Here is a 23920-nt window from a genome sequence, read left to right on the forward strand (position 1 = left end):
GTGGGCTTTTCCCTAGTTGCAGCAAGCATGGGCTATTCTTTGTTGCAGTGCACTGGCTTCACATTGCAGTGGCTTCTCTTGTTGAGGAGCGTGGGCTCCAGTAGCTGTGGCTCCTAGAGTCGAGATCACAGGCTCAATAGTTGTGGTGCATGGGCGTGGTGGCTCCATGACATGTGGGATCTTCCTGGATCTAGGATCAAATTCATGTCTCCTGCATTGGCTGGCAGATTTTTTACCCATGAGCCACCAGAGAAGCCCCTCCAAGAGATTCTTATTCATGTCAAAATGGGAGGTGCTGACCCAACCATTGGTTCTCAGCCTTAACTGCATATTTGAGTCACATGTGCTGTACTTAGTTGCTCAGTCCTGTCCAACTCTTTGTGACCTCATGGACTGTGGCCTGCCAGGCTCCTCTGTCCATGGGGATTCTCCAGGCAAGGATACCCATGGGGAGAGCTTTTACCTATTCCACACCCAGGTCAGACACCAGACCACTTAAATCAGAATATTTGTAGGTGTGACCTAGGCATCGGGTGTCTTTAAAAGTAGCTAAGGTCAAGACACACTTCTGTAGAAGTAAAGGGGTTAAGATGTTTGAGATAAGTAAAGATGGAAGCCAAATCACAAGAGTGTTGAAGAACCACCACCTCCGCAAAAGGAAAATGTAAGTCAGATATTTTGTCCCGAGTGTTTTGATTCCACCTTCAGTATTCTCATTTATTTTCAGTATGCATAGTAGTGTTAATATAGAGTTTTGATACTAATTGATCATGTTAAAATTTTCCTTTCAGTTAAATGGGTCTAAACTTCTCTTTCTGGCAACCAGAGCTCTTTAATGTGTTGCCCAACTAGAATCTTTCCAAATATTTTGTCAACACTCTTCACCTTGCCTCTTGACCCTCGGTTATGCTGCTAGTTTTCCTACATGCTAGAAGTACATGGTATCACTCCATGAACCTTTCCTTCAGGGGATCCCTTGCCCTGAAACTGTATCCCTGCCTGTCTTCATTTAGGGAGCACCAGTGTGCATGCTCAGGTGCTCAATCGTGTTTGACTTTTTATGACCCCATGGACTGTAGCCCTCCTCTGTGCATAGGATTTCCCAGGCAAGAATACTGGAGTGGGTTGCCATTTCCTCCTCCAGGGGATCTTCCTAACCCAAGGATTGAACCCGAGTCTCATGTCTCCTACATTGGCAGATGGGTTCTTTACCACTAGAGTCACATGAGAAGCCCTGTATTACAATAGTAACTACCCTATAGAATACTTTGTATCATATTCTGACTGGCTTTTAATAATCACATAAGTCCTGGGAGGTGCAAGGTAAAGCTCTTCATTGTGTAGCAGATGAGAAAGTTATGCTGTACAGAGGCTAAGCGACTGACCTCTGGTCATGGTACGTGGCACCTAAAGGGGACATAGTTCTGCAATTAAAATGAATCTATTGCAATTATACTGAAAGGTCCATATTTGCCTTGTATACCCAATTTGAAGGATGCCCTTTGGGTCAATTTCCAGTCCTTGGATTCCTAGTAGGTAGAGTTATTTTGAAAATACTAAAAAACTTAAAATGTATTATGTATCCTACACTTAAAGTATTAGTTAAATTAATCTGTATTTTTAAGGGAGAAGAGTCCTGTGTGGAGCCTAATTTAAAATAAAGTGACACTTTAAGTTAAGTAACATAATATCCAGTGACCAGTGTGGAAGAGTGATGTAAAGCTTCTCAAATAACACAAATCAAAATTTGCTATTTCACTGCTTTTTTTAAATAGCAATTAAAATGTTGTCTAAAATATCAGAACTTTGCATTAAGAAGAACTTTGAAAATAGAAAGACTGATATGCACTATGATTTCCATATAGATTAAATTGAACTTGCAAATGATTTTATAAAATATAGAAACCAAGAGAAATTCAAATTAGAATTTGTCAGAATAAATTGTGTATGTCCAAACAAATACCTATTGAGAAGTAAATGTGTTCTTTTTCTTTCTGTTGTCTGTGATTTCTTATCTGTCTCTTCGGAGACAAAATGTCCTCACTGTAATTTGTCTCCAGTTAAGCATTCTTAAGACCATGTAAATATGGTAACTTCCAGTTCTCTTATTTCTATTGATCTCACTACTGTTCTATCCTAGACATAATCAATCCCTTATCTTTTCTGCATTTCGTAGGCATCAGTATCCAGAATAATTTGGTGAGCCTGAGACAATAGCACGAGTGATGCTTTCAGAACTCAGCAGTCATTCATTTCATGAATATTCATTGGCCACCAACTAGGAGCAAAATACTAGCTAGGCCATGTGGGGTACACAAAAATGTGTTAATACAGCTCACGCTCACTAAGTCACACCCATTAGATAAGGCACAGTCATAAATAATTATAATATAGGAAAAAAGCAAAGGCACTAGAATGTACAGTTTAAGTACAATTTAAGCCTATACAAAGAGATTCATTTTCTGGCAGATAAATCAAGGAAGGCCTCATGGAGAAACAATCATTTGAGCACACAAATACAGTAGCAACAGGCTCAGGTCAATGTGGGAGAGGAACAAATGCTATTGAAAAAGAGATACTCTGAGTAAATATGAAGAGCTGTAGAAAAGTCAGTGGAAGTTGACCCAATTTATTGCCTGCTTGCCTATGAAAAAGAAAGGGGAAAGTGTGAGTCCCTCTGCTGTGTCTGACTCTTTGCGACCCCATGGACTGTAGTCAACTGGGCTCCTTTGTCCATGGAATTCTTCAGGCAAGAATACAGGAGTCAATGCTGGAGAACAGTGGGTAGCCATTCCCTTGTCTAGGGGACTTTCCTGACCCGGGTATCGAACCTGGGTCTCCTGCATTGCCAGCAGATTCTTTACCATCTGAGCCACCAGGGAAGCCCCTGCTCACCTGTAGTGTCTTCCAAATATGGTTACTCATATTTTGCAGTTTCCTCAGAACAATATCAGTTTATGCTTGTTTCCCTTGTGTAATTATAATGCCCTCTTTGACTCCCCAAAGTGCCCAGGTTTGGATGATAAATTTAATTATCATTCTGTTTCTAAGAAAACTGCCCAGTCCCTGTAAAAGCATGGGTTCAGTTCAGGTCCCACCTAACTCTGCCCACCCCTTAATTTATGAAAGCCAGCACTTGGCATCAAAAAATAAGTTACCCAATCAGATTTCAATATTTTCGGAGAAATGGGAAACTCAAGAATCTTAAAACAGTTACAGAAGCTGAATAGCTCCCATTACGTGGCAGGTTGGAGCCATGAAAGATATATACATAAGTCATAATTAAGAGGGAGCAGACACTGAGCTGCAGTAGCCAGATAGTTGCAGAACGAAATGAAACAGATACTTAGGGATAGCTGAGGCACAGTAATGGGAGAAAGCTGCAGTGAAACTGCCTGAACTTCTGGTAGTAAGATTCCTACTGATCCCTTAAATCTAGGACCACCTTGATCTCCATTCTTTGTGATGCCCAGCCTCATGGCAGTTGCTGTTATTGAATTCTCCAGAGAATCCGCATATTGTTTCACCTAACATCTTATAATAATCCCTCCCATCTCTCTATCCATCCAAACTAGCTCAGATAAGCTGCGGGGCCCATGCTCCTGGGGAAAGAGAGGGGTAAGAGGTGAAGGCAGAGGGTTTGGGGGAGCAGGATGTCACAGCATTTCAAGAAAGACAGCATGGTATTTCAGACTGCTATCTGAGGAATGGGAATGGAAAGGAGAAAAGCTAATAGCAGTGGAATCTATGGGGCTTGGCAACTGGTTAGATCTGAGGCATAAAATGGAATAGGAAGCCAAAGATGATTCAGAATATTTTGAGTCTGATTTTCACCAACTAAGAAGACAGTAGTGCCATGAATAATAAATGGTTCCAAACATAACTATCATCACCATCGTCATCATCATTATCATCAGCGTCCCCATTCTCATTAAGGAAACTGCTCTAAATAGTTACAAGAAGGGTGTTTAATAGAGGCCGTTAGCTACCTAGGTGATGGAAGACCTGAGAAGCCAAAAAGAAATGATAAAAGCAACATAGGGATTAGCAATAACAGGAAGCTTCTCCCATTTCCATGGCTGAGGGTTTAAGCACCAGGTGATGTTACTAGATTTCACAAGTCAAGGTCATCTGGTGGGCGTTGGAATCAGATGGCGACTGGCAGGAGCTGCAGAAACAGAAGGAGGGTGTATCCAGCAAGATGTTAGGATGCTGGAACACCAGAGGAGATTCAGTCACTGCCAGAAAATACCCTCGGAGCAGGGAGAGGGAGAAACATCCTGAATTCTCCCCCTTTTCCTCCCCTAGTCCCTCACACTTATCAAATCCACCCAGAAGTTAATTGGCAAATGAGTCTGGGAAATGTGGTTTGTAGAGGACCTGAAATGGATCTTAAGGGACAAAGGTAATAGCTGGTACAACATCTGAGCTTTGTGAGGCAAGGGTGAAAAGCAGGAATAATTCCATGTTTATCTGGAATGTTTCATGCACACAGATGCAGGAGGAAAAAAGGAGAAACGTGCTTGCTCAATGAGCCATTGTGACTGGCCCTGTAGGTGGCTGTCCTATGAATAAGATTTTTAGACTAAATAGCACTGCCATGTAGTCACAACAGACATGCCAGATAGGAACTAATATTGACTTGCTCTGTCACAGTCATCAGCTATTTGTTTTAAACCAATGATCTTCCATCTAAATGTCTGCAAAGAGTATAACTTTTGTGTACCGCCAACATGGACAAAACCAAATTAGGTTTATGGAGTTGTTCATAGAACTATCCTTCATTGAGTACCTCTTGTAGGAGCAAGATACAGAGATTATAACTAGGAAGAAGACAGCCCTTGTACTCCAAAGAGCATTTAGGAGAGGTATACTAATAATCAAGTAATTATTATAATACATTGAGATAGATAATATTATCATGATAATAGGCACTGGGTGATAGCTAAGCACATGGAAGAGGCAATCTAGTCTAATTTGTGGCAACTGGAGACTATTTTCAAGGATATAGCATCTGAGTTGGAGTTAACTCCAGCATGATGTATATTTCTGGGAGCAAAGTATTTCAAGCCAAGATGGTGTGTATGCAGAGTCCCAGAAAGCCTGAATTGTTTGGATAACTGTATTTCAGGTGTAGAGGAGACAGAAGAGACCAAACTAAGCATAGGCCAGATAACAATAATCTGAACCAATGGTATGTTGGTAAATGTTGAACAACCGGCTATTAGGGGAGAGAGAGTCTTATTTGTAGCATTTGCCAAATTCTGAGGCTTAACTATGCCAGCATGGCAAATATTAAGCTACCACTGTGATGTCATTGACTCTAGAGCTGGAAGATGGGTAGTGGCACAGCAGTACATCGTTATTTCCATCATAGATACAATAGATGTAATATTCAAATATGTGTGCTTCATTTTACCAAATACTTGTGTTATTCATTCGTTTGTCCATTCATTCATTTTAAAACATTTTTGAACCTCTACTCTGGTTCAGGCATGGTTCTAATTGCTGGGAGGACAGCATAGGAAAAAAATAGAAAAACATCTGTCCTCAATGAGCTAAAGCAAGCATTATCATTGTGCCCATTTTACAGCTGAGAAATTGAGGCATGTGAAGATGAATTAACATCACACCATTAGTATGTGGAAGATCCAAAGGAGGAAATCAGCCCCCTAATTCTGAATCAAATGGGCCATTTACACTATATTACAATACCAATAGTTGAGCTAGATTTTATCGGAGCCTCTCTATTTTTATTGCCATGTGGTTGGATAAGTAAAATAAATGACCTTTCAAATAAATTTGGGCCATTTTTCTTGGAAGCTTATCAGGTGTGAACTTTAAAATACTGCAATTAATAATGATTATAATACCCTGAAACTCTGCAGCAAGTTTATTCAAAGAACTCCTAGGAGCCTCTGTTTGTAGAAAACTAATCCCATCAAGTAAATGAGTTATTATCTGAGAGTAAGAAAGATAGACTTCAAAAAGTACATAAATTACAACAAACTTTTAAAAATACAAGAAAAAGGAACTATTTAAAAATTACATTAATTTTACTAAGCCTTTCAGACCCATAGACTCCAGTTTATCTTTCTCCTGAAGAAAAATCTTAATTTCTTTCAGGTAAGCTCATTTACATTGAACATATAGTCAACAAAAGTCATTCAATCATGAAGGAACTTTTAAAAACATTTGCAATCTATAAATTTATTTTTTATTTTAATTTATTTTTATTAGAGTATAGTTGTGTATATATACGGATCCCCATTTCCGAATTCATCCCACTCCCCCTTCTCCCTTGGTATCCATATGTTCATTCTGTATGTCTGTATCTCTATCTGCTCTGCAAATAAGATCATATATGGCATTTTTCTAGATTCCACATATATGTGTTAATATATATTTGCTTTTTTCTTCCTAACTTACTTCACTCTATATGATAGACTGTAGGTCCATCCATGTCTCTATGAATGACACAGTTTTGTTCCTTTTTATGGCTGAGTAATATTCCATTGTATATATGTACCACATCTTCTTTATCCATTCTTGTGTTGATGGACATTTAGGTTGCTTCCATGTCCTGGCCATTGTAAATAATGCTGCAATGAATATTGGAGTGCATGTGTCTTTTTGAATTATGGTTTTCTCTGGGTATATGTCCAGTAGTGGGGTTGCTGAGTCATATATTCATTCTATTTTTATTTTTTTAAGGAAATTTCATATGATTCTCCACAGTGACTGCGTCAATTTTCATTCCTATGAACAGTGCAAGAAGGTTTCTTTTTCTCTACACCTCTCCAGCATTTATTATTTGCACATTTTGTGATGATGGCCATTCTGACTGGTATGAGGTAATACCTCATTGTAGTTTTGATTTGCATTTCTCTAATAATTAGTGATATTGAACCTCTTTTCAAGTGCTTTTTTGCCATCTGTATATCTTCTTTGGAGAAAAGTCTATTTAGGTCTTCCACCCATTTTTTGATTGGGTTGTTTTTCTTGGATATTGAGCTGCAAGAGCTGTTGGTATGTTTTGGAGATATATCCCTTGTCAGTTGCTTCATTTGCAAATATTTTCTCCCATTCTGAGGATCATCCTTTCATCTTTTTTATGGTTTCCTTTGCTGTGCAAAAGCTTTTAAGCTTAATTAGGTCCCATTTGTTTATTTTTGTTTTTATTTTCATTACTCTAGGAGGTGGGTCAAAAAAGATCTTGCTGCAATTTATGTCAAAGAGTGTTCTGCCTATATTTTCTTCTAAGAGTTTTATTGTGTCCAGCCTTACATTGAGGTCTTTAAATCCATACAATTTATAAATGTAAACATATGCATTGATTCTAGTGACTTTAAAATGTATATTGCTTCTTTGTCACATGTCTCATAAAAGAAATTATAATGAAGTTGTGTGTTAATAAAAAGAAAAAGACACTGACTACAATGGAGGTACTTAAATAGTTCTCTAAATCTATGCCTTTTTCTTTGCCAGAGAACCCACCCCCAGCAATAGCAGCCAAAACTTGGACTAACTTATCCAACTGTTACACTTCAGATACTTTTGATCTCTTCTATTCCTTTCTTGCCATGTGCAATCTTGCTATCTCTTCCTTCCATTCTTTATTCTCCACTTGCACAGTTCCTTTCTGTATCCGGGGATTGCTCATCTTATGCTTAGTGATTGGGTTAGCCTCCTACCCTCCCCCTTGGCAATCTAACTACACTATTTTATTAAGCTTCCTGAAGAACATAGCAGGCTCATTATATTGGTTAAAAGCCCCAAAATATTAATGGATTTCCAGTTCTCAGAGGCTCAAGTTCACCCACATATTCTGATTTTCATATTCTGGGTTCAAGCAAATGTTCCAGCTTTCCCACCTACAGTTCCTAAGAAGAAGCTTCAGTTTCCCCCTCAAGGTTCACGCTGGAAGTCCTCCTGCCTCTTTTGCTACATGGACTCTAATGCCTTTCCTTTTACTGAATCCTCCAAGCTGAGCTCAAAACATGACTCCTCTGTGAAAACCTCACTGAGTTTTATCCACTTCTGACATCCTGCAGCACTTAACTTTTCTTACATCATTTGGGGGACTTAATTATATCTATGGTTTAGAAACAATGATACTTTTATTTATTATTCATACCATCACTTTCAAGTCTATTCATCTTGCTCTCCAACCACATTGTAAGGTCCTTGAGGTCGGGGAGTACAAGAGGGGAGGAACACAGTTTAAATCCACATGTACTGTGTAAGTTAAAGTTCTTTAACTTCCATGAGCCTTCCCACTGCTTATCTTACAGAATTGTTTTTGGAATTAAATAAAGGTGTGTATGTAAAAGAGATTAACAGTGTTTTGCGTGTAGTAGATATTCAGTAAATGCTAACCATTGTTTTCTCTCTTCAAAGCTCCACATTTCTATATTCATTTTACTATCCTTGTATTCTTTGTAAAAATGCTTCATATTTCAACTCCTGCCATATACTCTCATTTCTAATTACTCCTGGGGGGAAGGGAACACCTTCGAGGAGAGGGGATCTCTGCTCACTTACTTCTCAGAGGTGCAAGCTGCTCTGCTTGTTCAAGGTGTATCTTTGCTCATGGTCATGTCCAAGTTTCACCATGTCCTCATACTCCCATTTGGGCAGGGGCAAATTGTCCAGAGCCTAACTCCAAATATTCCCCTGCATTATTTTGTGTTTGTCCTTTCTGTATGCTATGTTACATATATGTCAAAATATCACCATTATTTTAGACAACCAGTAAAGAAAAAAGCCTTCAATAGTTTTAATATTTTCAGTAACATAAACTCTGTGTCTTTATCATTCAAGCGGATTGAGGCCTTTACTGTGAGCCATGTGTTGAGGGATTCTGTTCTTATCTTTAAATTTCTTTAAAATTCTGTTCTTATTTTAAAATTGAAGTTCACAGTGTTAAAAGTTTAAGAGTGAAGTACTTTTGCATCTCTATTGCGTGACTACACAGTCACTGGAAAATAAATCATTGGCTTAAAAAGTGATTTCTCCCTTCCCGCTGTGCTGCCGTGTTTACTGCCTGTCGTCTTCACCATTGGTCAATCTTGAGACTTACATTCCACCAGCATTTGGCATCCTTTGCTAAAATGCACATACACCTGGGTAGTGAATGTGTACTGATGACAAACTGTTAAAATGCTTTCAATTTAGGATAGCAGCCGCCATACTCCCTTTATTAGCTTCCAAGGCTGCTGTGACAAATGACCACACACTGGGTCACTTAGTGAAAATGTATTCTCTCATGATTCTGAATGCAAGGAGTCCAAGATCAAGGTCAAGAGGCCCTCTAAAGGCTCTAGGAATGAATCCTTCTTTGCATCTTCCATCTTCTAGTGGAGCCTCAGGCATTCTTTGTCTTGTGGTGGCGTAAATCCCGTACCACTCTCTCACTTCACATGGCCATCTTTTTTTTTTTTAATTTATTTTTTTTTTCATTTATTTTTATTAGATGGAGGCTAAATACTTTACAATATTGTAGTGGTTTTTGTCATACATTGACATGAATCAGCCATGGATTTACATGTATTCCCCATCCCGATCCCCCCTCCCACCTCCCTCTCCACCCGATTCCTCTGGGTCTTCCCAGTGCACCAGCCCCGAGCACTTGTCTCATGCATCCAGCCTGGGCTGGTGATCTGTTTCACCCTAGACAATATATGTGTTTCGATGCTGTCCTCTCGAAACATCCAACCCTTGCCTTCTCCCACAGAGTCCAAAATTCTGTTCTGTACATCTGTGTCTCTTTTTCTGTTTTGCATATAGGGCTATCGTTACCATCTTTCTAAATTCCATATATATGTGTTAGTATGCTGTATTGGTGTTTATCTTTCTGGCTTACTTCACTCTGTATAATGGGCTCCAGTTTCATCCATCTCATTAGAACTGATTCAAATGAATTCTTTTTAATGGCTGAGTAATATTCCATGGTGTATATGTACCACAGCTTCCTTATCCATTCATCTGCTGATGGGCATCTAGGTTGCTTCCATGTCCTGGCTATTATAAACAGTGCTGTGATGAATATTGGGGTGCACGTGTCTCTTTCAGATATGGTTTCCTCTGTGTGTATGCCCAGGAGTGGGATTGCTGGGTCATATGGCAGTTCTATTTCCAGTTTTTTAAGGAATCTCCACACTGTTTTCCATAGTGGCTGTACTAGTTTGCATTCCCACCAACAGTGTAAGAGGGTTCCCTTTTCTCCACACCCTCTCCAGCATTTATTGCTTGTAGACTTTTGGATAGCAGCCATCCTAACTGGCATGTAATGGTACCTCATTGTGGTTTTGATTTGCATTTCTCTGATAATGAGTGATGTTGAGGATCTTTTCATGTGTTTGTTAGCCATCTGTATGTCTTCTTTGGAGAAACGTCTGTTTAGTTCTTTGGCCCATTTTTTGATTGGGTCATTTCTTTTTCTGGAATTGAGCTGCAGGATTTGCTTGTATATTTTTGAGATTAATCCTTTGTTTCTTCGTTTGCTCTTATTTTCTCCCAATCTGAGGGCTGTCTTTTCACCTTGCTTATAGTTTCCTTTGTTGTGCAAAAGCTTTTAAGTTTCATTAGGTCCCATTTGTTTATTTTTGTTTTTGTTTCCAATATTCTGGGAGGTGGGTCATAGAGGATCCTGCTGTGATTCATGTCGGAGAGTGTTTTGCCTATGTTCTCCTCTAGGAGTTTTATAGTTTCTGGTCTTACATTTAGATCTTTAATCCATTTTGAGTTTATTTTTGTGTATGGTGTTAGAAAGTGTTCTAGTTTCATTCTTGTACAAGTGGTTGACCAGTTTTCCCAGCACCACTTGTTCAAGAGGTTGTCTTTTTTCCATTGTATATCCTTGCCTCCTTTGTCGAAGATAAGGTGTCCATAGGTTTGTGGATTTATCTCTGGGCTTTCTATTCTGTTCCATTGATCTATATTTCTGTCTTTGTGCCAGTACCATACTGTCTTGATGACTGTGGCTTTGTAGTATTGTCTGAAGTCAGGCAGGTTGATTCCTCCAGTTCCATTCTTCTTTCTCAAGATTACTTTGGCTATTCAAGGTTTTTTGTATTTCCATACAAATTGTGAAATTATTTGTTCTAGTTCTGTGAAAAATACCATTGGTAGCTTGATAGGGATTGCATTGAATCTATAGATTGCTTTGGGTAGTATAGATATTTTGACAATATTGATTCTTCCAATCCATGAACACGGTATATTTCTCCATCTGTTTGTGTCCTCTTTGATTTCTTTCATCAGTGTTTTATAGTTTTCTATGTATAGGTCTTTTGTTTCTTTACGTAGATATACTCCTAAGTATTTTATTCTTTTTGTTGCAATGGTGAATGGTATTGTTTCCTTAATTTCTCTTTCTGTTTTTCTCATTGTTAGTGTATAGGAATGCAAGGGATTTCTGTGTGTTAATTTTATATCCTGCAACTTTACTATATTCATTGATTAGCTCTAGTAATTTTCTGGTAGAGTCTTTAGGGTTTTCTATGTAGAGGATCATGTCATCTGCAAACAGCGAGAGTTTCACTTCTTCTTTTCCTATCTGGATTCCTTTTACTTCTTTTTCTGCTCTGATTGCTGTGGCCAAAACTTCCAAAACTATGTTGAATAGTAGTGGTGAGAGTGGGCACCCTTGTCTTGTTCCTGATTTTAGGGGAAATGCTTTCATTTTTTCACCATTGAGGGTGATGCTTGCTGTGGGTTTGTCATATATAGCTTTTATTATGTTGAGGTATGTTCCTTCTATTCCTGCTTTCTGGAGAGTTTTAATCATAAAAGGATGTTGAATTTTGTCAAAGGCTTTTTCTGCATCTATTGAGATAATCATATGGCTTTTATCTTTCAATTTGTTAATGTGGTATATTACATTGATTTGCGGATATTAAGGAATCCTTGCATTCCTGGGATAAAGCCCACTTGGTCATGATGTATGATTTTTTTAATATGTTGTTGGATTCTGTTTGCTAGAATTTTGTTAAGGATTTTTGCATCTATGTTCATCAGTGATATTGGCCTGTAGTTTTCTTTTTTTGTGGCATCTTTGTCTAGTTTTGGAATTAGGGTGATGATGGCCTCATAGAATGAGTTTGGAAGTTTACCTTCTTCTGCAATTTTCTGGAAGAGTTTGAGTAAAATAGGTGTTAGCTCTTCTCTAAATTTTTGGTAGAATTCAGCTGTGAAGCCATCTGGTCCTGGGCTTTTGTTTGCTGGAAGAATTCTGATTACAGTTTCGATTCTCTTGCTTGTGATGGGTCTGTTAAGATCTTCTATTTCTTCCTGGTTCAGCTTTAGAAAGTTATACTTTTCTAAGAATTTGTCCATTTCTTCCAAGTTGTCCATTTTATTGGCATGGAGCTGCTGCTAGCAGTCTCTTATGATCCTTTGTATTTCAGTGTTATCTGTTGTGATCTCTCCATTTTCATTTCTAATTTTGTTAATTTGGTTCTTCTCCCTTTGTTTCTTAATGAGTCTTGCTAACGGTTTGTCGACTTTGTTTATTTTTTCAAAAAACCAGCTTTTAGCTTTGTTGATTTTTGCTATGGTCTCTTTAGTTGTGAGGACACTTCTTATGGTTTACCATAAATCCAGAATGATTTCATTGCTAAAACCTTAACTAATTATGTTTGTAAAGACCTTATCTACAAATAAGGTAACCTTCTATGATTCCAGATAGATGTGAACTTGGGTGGAATTCCATTTACTCTTTTTGGTGGGATTCCCCTTGTCAATTCTGGGAAAACTTTGGATAAATCAATGAAGGCAGAGTTCATATTTATGTATTACTGAAAAATTTCACTACTAGCTCTTAACCAAAAGGTCCTAAGAAACATTTACTTGATTAAAACTACAAATCTGATATTTGGTTTTGTGTTCATCATTATTTTTATACTCAGAAGGAATATTTTATGTAAAATATATTCTATAAGTAAAGAAACATATTTCTTAATTTCCTAGCATTTATTTTATTAAATTTTTGTCTCCACACTCCTTAATAAATATTTGAAGAGAAATCATTTAGACCAAATTTCACCTTGGTAGTACCATACTAACATCTTCCAGAAAGAACCATGGAAACAAAATCCTCTCAGAAGAACTACCCTCCTCACACAAAATTTTGCTGATATGTATTTGTTAAGAGATGGCAGAGAAGGACAAATACTATTACATAGATATGTGAAGTGGTATCTAGCTGCCTTTAAATTTAAATTTTTCAGAACTTAACTTATTATTAACATATCCAGGAAAGTTATCCAGGAGTCATATGCTTTCACTGAAAATGTAACCAAATGAGTCGCAAAGTTTGAAAGTGATATTTGGCATCTAATACCATTTCCACAGGGCTTCCCTGCTAGCTCAGCTGGTAAAGAATCCACCTGCAATGCGGGAGACCCCAGTTCGATTCTGGGTTGGGAAGATCCCCTGGAGAAAGGAGAGGCTACCCACGCCAGTATTCTTGGGCTTTCCTGGTGGCTCAGATGGTAAAGAATCCACTTGCAATACGGGAAATCTGGGTTCAACCCCTGGGTTGGGAAGATCCCCTGGAGGAGGGCATGGCAACCCACTCCAGTATTCTTGCCTAGAGAATCCCCATGGACAGAGGAGCCTGGTGGGTTACAGCGCATGGGATCATGAAGAGTCTGACATCACAGAGCAAATAAGCACAGCACAACACAGTACACCATTTCCTCAAGAATGCCTTGTTAGTGATTTGAAACAATGATGTTTGAAATTATAAAAAGTAAAAAAAAAAAAATACTCCTAATTTCTAATCTTGACCCAGCTCTTTTATCAATCTCCCCGATCTCCATCATCAGCCAGTAAGCAGTCCTCAGTAGTTAGGGAATGCCTCCTTGAATAAGTGGCATCAATATTTCTTCACATTTCATGGCTACAAGAGTAGCGCTAAATCCTAGCCTGTTGTTTAATTCTCCACCCTCATCATCCTAATAACACATCCATCCTAAGAAAGACTCCATCAAGACCAGAGGATGAATATATATAATTTCTATGGAGTACAGTATTTAAAATGAAACTGCTTGGCCTGCGTGGTCTCAGTGGGCGCAATGCGAGATTCAGGATGCCAGCTCATCTCACACCGAGTTTAATAAAGGGTGTCCTATAAAAAGCTAATTTCTTGCTGCTAAATTGCTTTTTAAGTAATGCTTGCTGTTGCAAGAGACCCTTTCATAGCACGGACTCAGGGAGCCATATTTGAAAGGCTAGAGGTGCTTTGTGAGATAAGGTAGGATCCAGGTGGAATTCTCCTTACAGGATGACAATGTATATAACTAATATCGTCCTTGGAGACTAGTTTGCATGCAGTTGCTGGCATGGTACGGTTTAGCAGCCTGCTACAGATAAGAATGAGTGATGATGCCCTAGATTTTAATGGAACTTTTAGAGTGCATGCAGCAGTGGGGTGCAGTCTTCAGCAAAGAAAAACGAGCTGACTTGCAGGCATGAGAGGTCATCAAGAAAGATAAAGAAATAGGACATCCACTCTGGGCTAGGCAAGGCTTTTTAAAGGATATTATGGAAATGAGCAAGAATCCATTTAATTTTTATAATGCCACTCCATTTAACTTTAAAATACAAGGTCAAGGTACTGTGTTTTTCATAATGATTAAAGATTTGGAATGTTCTTTTCGTGGAATCCTTCTGCATTTGTTTGGCAGAAAAGGAATGTGAGAAGGAATAAAACCAGCATCAGGAAACAACAGAAACATGTTCTGTCCACTGTCCAATCCGGGTTTAAATGGAAAAAAAAAAAAGCATTTCTGATTCGCACATTTATCCCTAACTTGCCAGAGGGATTTCTTTTCCTAAAGTTCCTATTCTTTAAAGTTTTGTTTGATCCTAGGATCATAGAAAAAAATTTTTTTCAAAAATGAATCAGTGAGGTCAATTGAGAATCTTATGTCCATGGATCAAACAGTAGAGTCCTTCTGGCTGAAGTTTGTTTTAACCCATCATCTAGTAACCTATTCATCCTTAACTGTATTAAGAGAGATACAGTCTATAAAATGGTTGCAGTTTGTATCTTGGTTCTGTCACTTTTGTACCACTGATTCTCAACCTGCAATATCTCTGATATACGTGGTTAATATATTTTAGGAGTAAAAACAAAATACTTGAATCATACTTCTAGGTAGTGTTTCTGTATGGGAAGCAGGGTAACTGTGGTACAGTGCAAAAGATTTCAAACATGAAATTAGAAGACATCTTATCCAGAAACTAGGTATGTGAACTTAAATAAGCTGCTTAGCTTCCTAAATCTTAGTTTCTTTAACTTTCGCTATAAAATGAAGTGTCTACCCACGACACAAGATCATTGCCAAAATTAAATTAAATAATAAGAAATTTATAAACTGAAAAGTGCTACCTGAGTTTTAAGCATGGTCATTATTTTCTGTCTCTAGAAATTTGACCTTCTTAGAGAAGGTCTCAATCTAGAAAATTTAACCCACAAGTAGCCTTTGGCTTTAAAAGAAGTACATTCATATTTTTATCATAATACTTATCCTACATATATATCAAGACATACTTTTTTTCCAAATGTTCTGTGTTTTTTTAAGGATTTAGTGTAGGCAAAAGGAAATTTTATCAGCTATGTTAAAGGGGCACATAAGAAAGCACTGAGTTGATCTAAGTACAGAAATACAGAACTTTAAAATATAAGCAAATGTGAGGTCAATGGGTAGCTTTTTTTTTTCCCTCACAAAATAGTTAAGCTTATTGTAAAATTGTGTAGGTAAGCAATATGGAAAATCCCAAATTCTGTGTTTCTTCAAGTCTAAGATTCACCATTATTCATTTAGCAGCTATTTATCATTCACTTATTATAAGAAAAGCACTGGGATAAGTCTTGAGAAGACAGTGCTTTAAAAGCTATCTGGAATAGGCAAAGTGAAGTTTTGCTTTGAAGAGCCCATATTTTTTTAGCACTGTTCATTATAACGTTAAGATAGTTTGGTGAAATCCTTACCCAGTGGGTGTACCTGCCTGGGGTTCTAAAATTCTTTAAAAACTTTATGGTTCAGCAATTTTTACTTTAGTCATATAGCAAACTAAGCTACTTAGTCATATAGTAGCTTTAGAGATGGCAGAGACACTAGGTGTCCTATAGTTCAACCACTTTACTAATAGACAAAGACCTTGAGCTCCATTTCTGAAATTCAGTTATCTGGTTGAAGATACATAATAGCAGAGCTAAATCAAGAACCTCTTAGGGTTAGAGTTTTTGTTTATACATGACTTTGCTTGGGAATTTAAACCAGTGCCTGTTTGCTGAGTTAAATTGAAAATTTTCTTTGCTCCGGGTGAAAAATACAACCACAGAAATAGACTTAACTTCCAAACTATGGGTCACAACAAACTAAAGAAATAATTTCTGTAAAAATAAAGTCTATGGGGAAGAATAGATACATGTATATGTATGACCGAGCCCTTTTGATATCCACCTAAAACTATCACAACATTGTTAACTGGCTGTGTTCCAATATAAAACAGAAAGTTTTTCTTAAAAAAAAAAAGTCTAAAGCTTTCTGTAGAGCCAATAAGGCTTTATGAAAAGGAGGATTAAAAAATGTCATAAGGACTTTCCATATATATGGAGAAAGCTAAATGAATAGCTATAGGAGCAAATTTTAATACAATAAAAACATTATTACTAATAATAGTAAACTTCTCACTTGTTGTTGTTTAGTCACTAAGTTGTGTCTGATTTTTTGTGACCCCCCCCCCCATGGACTGAGGGCTTCCCTGGTGGCTCAGTCGGTAAAGCGTCTGCCTACAATGCAGGAGACCTGGGTTCGATCCCTGGGTCGGGAAGATCCCCTGGAGAAGGAAATGGCAACCCACTCCAGTATTCTTGCCTGGAAAATCCAATGAACTGAGGATCCTGGTAAGCTACAGTCCATGGGGTCGCAAAGAGTTGGACACGACTGAGCGACTTCACTTTCACTTTCACTTTCATGGACTGTAGCCTGCCAGGCTCCTCTGTTCATGGGATTTCCGAGGCAAGATTTCCCACTCCAATATTGGAATGGATTGCCATTTTGTTCTCCAAAAGTTCTTACTTATTAAGTCCCTATTTTGGGCATATGAACTATGCAGTTTCTCATTCCACCCTCCCTCACCTTAAATTACAAATAGATTACCTCTCCAATGAAAGGTCAATGAATGGAAGGCAAATGAATCAGCAAACTCCGTTTAGGTGTATTATGTCTACGACGTGGACTGTTGCTGTCTACAGGATTATAGCTCCGTCCTTCATGGAACACAGATTAAACTATCATCCCTATTCTAAAAAGCTAAGGTTCAAAATACACCTGTGCTGCTTATAGACTAGAATGTGAGAAAAATGATGTAAGTTTTTATCATGGATTTAACAAACTAAAACATTTTTTTTAAGTTTTGAGATTGAGAAGTTTAATTAACTCTAGAGTTTTCACAGTTTAAAGATGATTTGTTATCTCCCATAACCTTGATGAAGGGAAATTATTGTTTCTTCCAGCCCTAGGAATTGGATGACCATGAAGGGCTCTGTTCTTTCAGGAAGAGATTCTAGCCCCTCATTGCCTTTTAATAGTTTATTACTTTATATTCACCAAGAAAAGTAGATGAGATTATTTTTGCAGACCCTTCTAAGGATAATTCATTCTGATTGGCAGAGACTTGACTTTTAGTAGGCTTCCCTGGTGTCTCAGATGGTAAAGTATCTGCCTGCCATGCAGGAGACCTGGGTTTGATCCCTGGGTTGGGGAGATCCCCAGAGAAGGGAAAGGCTACACACTCCAGTATTCTTGCCTAGAGAATTCTATGGACAGAGGAGCCTGGTGGGCTCCAGTGCATGGGATCCCAAAGAGTCAGCATGACTAAGCAACTAACATTGTCACTTCCACCTACCTTTTAGTGCATAAATAGTTCCCTTCGTGCCCTTTGTGACAAACATGAGCATAGAGAAGAAACACAAAGTCATGCCATTGAATTAAAAGACATCAGAGAGGCAACAGTGACTGGTATTTATTAAAATAAAAGGACAGTGTAAACAGATGTGACTTGTATTCAGCTGTGAAAATTAATGGGCAGGATCAGGCTTCCATCATCATGGTGGAAATCCCAGCCAAGGTTCTGCAGTACCCAGAAAAGAACAGCTTGCAAAAATCTTATTCCTTGTACATGCCAAACTGCTGACCATATTCTATCATGAGGGTTCATTTCCAGGGAATGAGATCAAGAAATCATGATCTGAGTTCCTAATTAACCCTTAGGATTTCTCAGAATGTTAGATGCATAACAGTCTTCACTTCTGTGGAGTGGGGCCATTAGTAATTGACCACACATAATATCTTTAAGCCACTGTTTTAGATTCATATAATATCAAACCAGGCTAAACTAGTTTCACTGTGTGTTTGTACTGCACAAATAACTACTCAATAGATAGAGCATTAAATCATCAACATTGATTTTTTTTCCTCTGATTTCAAGACTGTCATCTAAGACGAGCTTATTGAAGTTGTCACTGTTCTTTCTGAACCTTTGTTGTGCCAGGAGGAACAGATGGCAAAATCAAAAATGATTAGAGAAATCAGTGGGGTGCGGGTGAGAAGGGGGGGATGTGCCTGCACAGGGAGACCTGCTAGCATCTTCCCTGAGCAGTATGTTAACCCATGACACTTTTCGAAATCTGTACCTCTAAGTCGCTTGACATCCTGGCACACACCTGATGCTTCCTTCTCTGACTGTCAACAGCATTCTCTGGTCAGCTGACTCTAAATCTCAAGGATCGCATTTTAAAATGCAAATTAATGCATCCTTTTTCCTCCCTTTCCAATTCCTTTTGATTTTATGAAGGTGTAATTTGTGTGTGATAAAATTCACCCTTTTCGATACACAGGGTGATGAGTTTTGACAAACATAGGTGGTTGTGTAACCAGGACCACAATGAAGATAGACAGTATTCTTATCACCTCAGTGTTTCTTCATACCTTTCTTGCAGTCCCCACCCCACTCAGCCTCTGGCAAACATTGATAAGGAAAAGCACTTTTAATCTGAAAAGCATTGTATGTATATGGGGATATCAGTGGTCTCTATTTTTTGAGCACCTATATGTGCCAGTCTGTATGTAATGTGTTATACCATAGCCTCTCCCTTCAAGGAGTAAGCTAATGGAAAAGACAAACAGGCAGTGTAATAACACCCCTATCTAATAGAAGATTCTGCAGTGCTAGAAATGCTCTATAATGTGACTGTTGCACACTTCAAGTATGCCTAGTGGAAATGAACTGAATTTTAAACTTTATTTAATTTTAATTAAATTTATATAGCCACATGTGGCTAGAGGCTAATCTGTTGAAAAGCACAGCTTCTATACAGTATGATAATTTGATGTTATAAAGCAGAAATTTAACCCAGAGCTAAAACTTGAACATCATCAGTGTTATTGGTGTTATCTTATATAGGGTAACCTTTTTAATAGAAAAAAAGAATTCTTTAAATAGTCATGACATGAGCAAGTTTTCTTCTCAAGGGAGCATACTTGACTTTTAGATTCAAAACGTGTAAGAACTGGCCTTTAAGGGTAATTCATGAGAATTTCCTTTGGGTTTTTAGTGCTTATTCTATACATAAATACCTAATTTTAGGTGGGAACTTATAGATCACTGTTTTTATGTAGTTCAGCATTTCATGTGGGTCAGCCTATTCTTTTTTCTGATGAAGACACAGATTAAGTAGAACTCATGTAAATTATCAGGAAACAATGTGTCTTTATGTTAATAGAAGGCATTTATAATGCTTTAAATATTCACTTTATGAAAGGTCCAGCGTACTATGCAACAGTGGTTGTCATAGTCTATCAATCATGTATCCAAAAGCCATTTTTATATGTGTTTCTAATTGTATATGGATATTTCAAGATCTACAAGTGGGTATTGCATTCAGGTTATTTGTTTGAAGAGGTTTTATCCATCTGATCATTAAGGGGTCATTTAATGTGAGGAAGTCTCTCCAGACATAAAGTGTTTATTCAAAATTGTAACTGTCTTCTGAGAAAGAAAAAAAAAGGCTCGAATTCTGGTATTTGAATGCCCATTATACATATAACTATGCTGTGCATGTGTGCTAAGTCACTTTGGTTATGTCCAACCCTTTGCAACGCTATGCATGGTAGCCCACCAGGATCCTCTGTCCATGGGATTCTCCAGGCAAGAATCCTGGAGTGGGTTTTCATGCCCTCCTCCAGGGATCGTCCCAACCCAGGGATCAAACCCAAGTCTCTTATGTCTCCTGCATTGGCAGGCAGGTTCTTAACCACTAAGACCACCTGGAAATTTGAAACTGATAGCAACACATTCTAGGGAAGAACCAATGGAAATGTACCCTGGTTGCGAGTGAAATTCTCCTTCTAGCAGTATTGCTATTGAAACTATCAGTAATTTTAGCCCATATGTTTCCTTAACTGCTTCAGAGCCACCTTTTACTCATTAGAAACTTGCTTCATCCACTGGCCAATTCACTTGATCACAATATAATATGGAGTTCTGGGACCCTCTCTGTAGTTCAGGAAGTAACTTCTTAACTGGTTGGCTACAGAGCTTTACTTTTGCAAATTCGTTCTTTTCTTGGACAGAGAGAAAGGGATTGTTTCAAAATTGTTCGGTGAGCCCCGAGACTTACTCTAGAAAAGTAGAGCTAACAGTAAGGAAAGAGTTCTTATATGTATGAAATAACCAGTTGTGTGTGGGTGTGTGCTAAGTTGCTTTATTTGTGTCCGACTCTTTGCAACCCTATGGACTGTAGCCCACCAGCATCCTCTGTCTATGGGGTTCTTTAAGGAAGAATACTGGACTGGGTTGCCCTGCCTTCCTCCAGGGGATCTTCCTGATGCAGGGATGGAACCTGCATCTCTTTTGTCTCCTTCATTGGCAGGTGGGCTCTTTACCACTAGCACCACCACGTGGGAAGCCCAATCAGTCATTTACATGAAAATAATTTGGATACTTCCCTGTTAATATTTTTTTTCCTGTTTTGAAGCTAATGGCCATTTAATTATTAAATTAATTCTTAAAATTAGCCATAGGGCTAATTTTAGTGCAAATTACGGCAAATCAAAGGGCAAATTCACACTCAAATAGTATTATTTTGTTTTATTTGTATGCACTTTAAAAAAGATCACATAAAAACATTAGATGGCATCACTATTACTTTTAGTCAGCATAAATTTCTCATGAAAGTCTATAATTTTCATCTGTATGTTGGCTATAGGTGAAGAAATACATTTAAGAGGTTGTCTGTTTATTTGATGACATAATAAATTCCAAGAGATTCAATGCTAGAATTCATGAATAACTGTTTTAAAAGAGAAAGTATGGAATCAGCAATTAGTGGTGGGAACTGACTAAAAAATAAACATTACACAATTTTACCAGTGGTTTGTGGATGCCTTGCTTGCAGTTCTCTGAACAGGCTTGATATTTTTTTATTTATGTTGATAATCATCAGAATCAACTCTCTGCTTTCAGGCAGGATATATTTACCAGTAATTCTCCCATGAGCAAAGCGAGGAGATAAATTGAACATGTCTCAAATGTACACATAATGTCGAAGTGTACAAAAAAATGTCTTTGAGGAAGAAGCATTGCCCTTATACTCATCTTCTGTCAATCTGTATGACTATGTGCAAAGACAAATAATGCTATTTACTAAATACTTTGTTTTTAAAACAAAAGCAGATTTCAGAGTTTATGGATTGTAGAATTTCTAAGTACTCTTTTGTGTCTGAGTTTGCCAGTGAAATTTTTATGAAAGCAGAACTTTTGATCTATTTTAATGAAATTGTAAGCCTTCTGTGAATTCTGTTATTAATTTTATTCTGGAGGAAATCTGACCAGGTTAAGGAAATGAGGTCAGGTTAAGATGTAATCCCAGTGGGAAAGCTCAACTACTGTGATTTAAAATAGGAAAAAAAAAAATGCTGAGGTTTTTTTTGTTTTTTTAAGTCAACTTTTCTGTTTTTAACTATTACACAATACCATCTTTCTATCTCTTCCATTCCATTAAAATGTGTTCATAGGTAAGCATTTAATTAACACTTCTCTTGTGATCATATTAAAATCAACTTCATCTGTCAGGCTGTCTGGGCTAGAAGTACACAATCATATTTTTGGTAACAGTTAAGTCTATGTAAATATACCCACACATATTGACAATGCTTACCATTTATTGTGTGAATGAAGAGCGATGTAAATATTGTTTGTTCTGCTAAGGAAGCCCTACATTTTAATCAGATTCTGTCTGTGTTTATGTAATGCTAGAGCATCTGGAATTTTTAAAGTAACAGATTTTTGTGTTTTTCATTGTTTGAGTACTTAAAAGCAGGGGGAAAAATAGCTCAACTAATTTAACAAATTTCTCCCTCTTCATTTTGATGTATTAAAATGTAATTTTGGATACAGACTAATGAACAGTGATAGACTATAAACCCTGTATGCATGCATTGTGGTGTTCAGTTTTCCTCGTCCTCTCTCTGAATGGAGTTCACTTCAGAGTTGTCCATTCTTCCCTGTCCAACGCCTTCTCATGCATAGAGTGTGAACATTAATTAGATGAATTCCATAAAGTGCTTTAAGCTCTTTGGAGAAAGATACTCTCTGAATAATTATTCTTAACTCCCATATGCTCTTACGATATAAACTATTCTGCCAGGAAATCCTTTTTAGGGATTATAGCTTAAAATGAAATTTTCTTTATTAAAGGCAGGAAGAATATACATACACTGACAGACATGCTGTAGGCAACTGCTCTTAAATGTGCAGAAATCTTGAACTATGGAGCCATCCATGCCCCCAAATATTAAGCAATACTGAAAATTGGTGACAAATTTGGAATATTAATCATTGCATTTGGCTTTGATTTAAAAATAAAGCCTGTGTGCACTTTAAAAATAGGTGTATGTATCTTTATTCTAGAGATATATTATTTTAGGCATAAAAAGAGTACAAAGAGAATTATGTTATGGTTCTGAAATTAAAGTATGCTTAATTCACTCAATTGACAGCAATGAGTTTTTAAAGAGGTACTTCTCAATTTTAGCTACATGTTGGGAATCCCCCAAGAAGCTTTAGAAAAAAATAGGTATGCCTGGGACTCCCTTGCAGATATTGATGTGATTTGTCACTTGAGGCCAGGGAATGGGAATTTTTAAAGCCTCCTGCAGTGAGCCTAGTGTGCAACCTAGGTAGAACTCAGTTCAACCTAAGCGCATGAGGGACCTCTCATCTGATCTAATACCTGGATGTTACAGAGGAAGATTCACAAAGGCAACCGACTGGTCCAAGACCAAATGCACAGATGATAAAAGATCCAGCATAAAGGGTGGCTTGGTGATTGCACCCAATACAGACGAAAGAATTATCTTTAGAGTTCACCCAATTCAAGTACTACTTGGCAGCAATACTTGATGGAGATTCTTCTAATTGGATCATTTTTAGGGCAAAAAAAAATAAAAAAAAAAGATTAATTGAGAACAACTGAACCCACATTGTAGCATGGAAGATAAAGAGCTTATAAGTTAAAAATGATGAATCCATGGAAGTGCAAAATCCCTTCTTTTTCCTGGTATAGATGATGTCATTGTATTGGTGTAGTTAGGAGGGTCCCTTGTTTCTTGGTGTTAATGTTGGTTGTGAGATAATATATCATTTATTAAGCTCATTGTCTACTGCCTTCATTTGTTTACTCACTAATTCATTCATCCTGGTTTTACTATTTTGGGTCTGCTACATTCTGGACCTCTGACGCCAAGGATACTGTAGTGAACAAGAAGCAGTAGTTCTGAAGTTTAAGGAATCAAGCCTTCCAATTATTATTTTTTTTTAAATCAGAGCTCATATAAAATTA

The 23920-nt window shown here is 37.6% G+C and overlaps 1 protein-coding gene and 1 non-coding gene across 10 annotated transcripts in view; both read left to right on the plus strand.

Annotated features, from left to right (window-relative positions):
- Positions 1-23920, plus strand: part of DMD (dystrophin) — a 2565910-nt gene that overhangs the window by 1626127 nt on the left and 915863 nt on the right. The window lies entirely within an intron of this gene.
- Positions 16777-16848, plus strand: TRNAC-ACA. The gene has a single exon. It is a non-coding gene; the product is annotated as a tRNA-Cys (tRNA).

The sequence above is a fragment of the Cervus elaphus genome, chromosome X (assembly GCF_910594005.1).
Source record: "Cervus elaphus chromosome X, mCerEla1.1, whole genome shotgun sequence".
In the NCBI taxonomy this organism is placed as follows: Eukaryota; Metazoa; Chordata; class Mammalia; order Artiodactyla; family Cervidae; genus Cervus; species Cervus elaphus.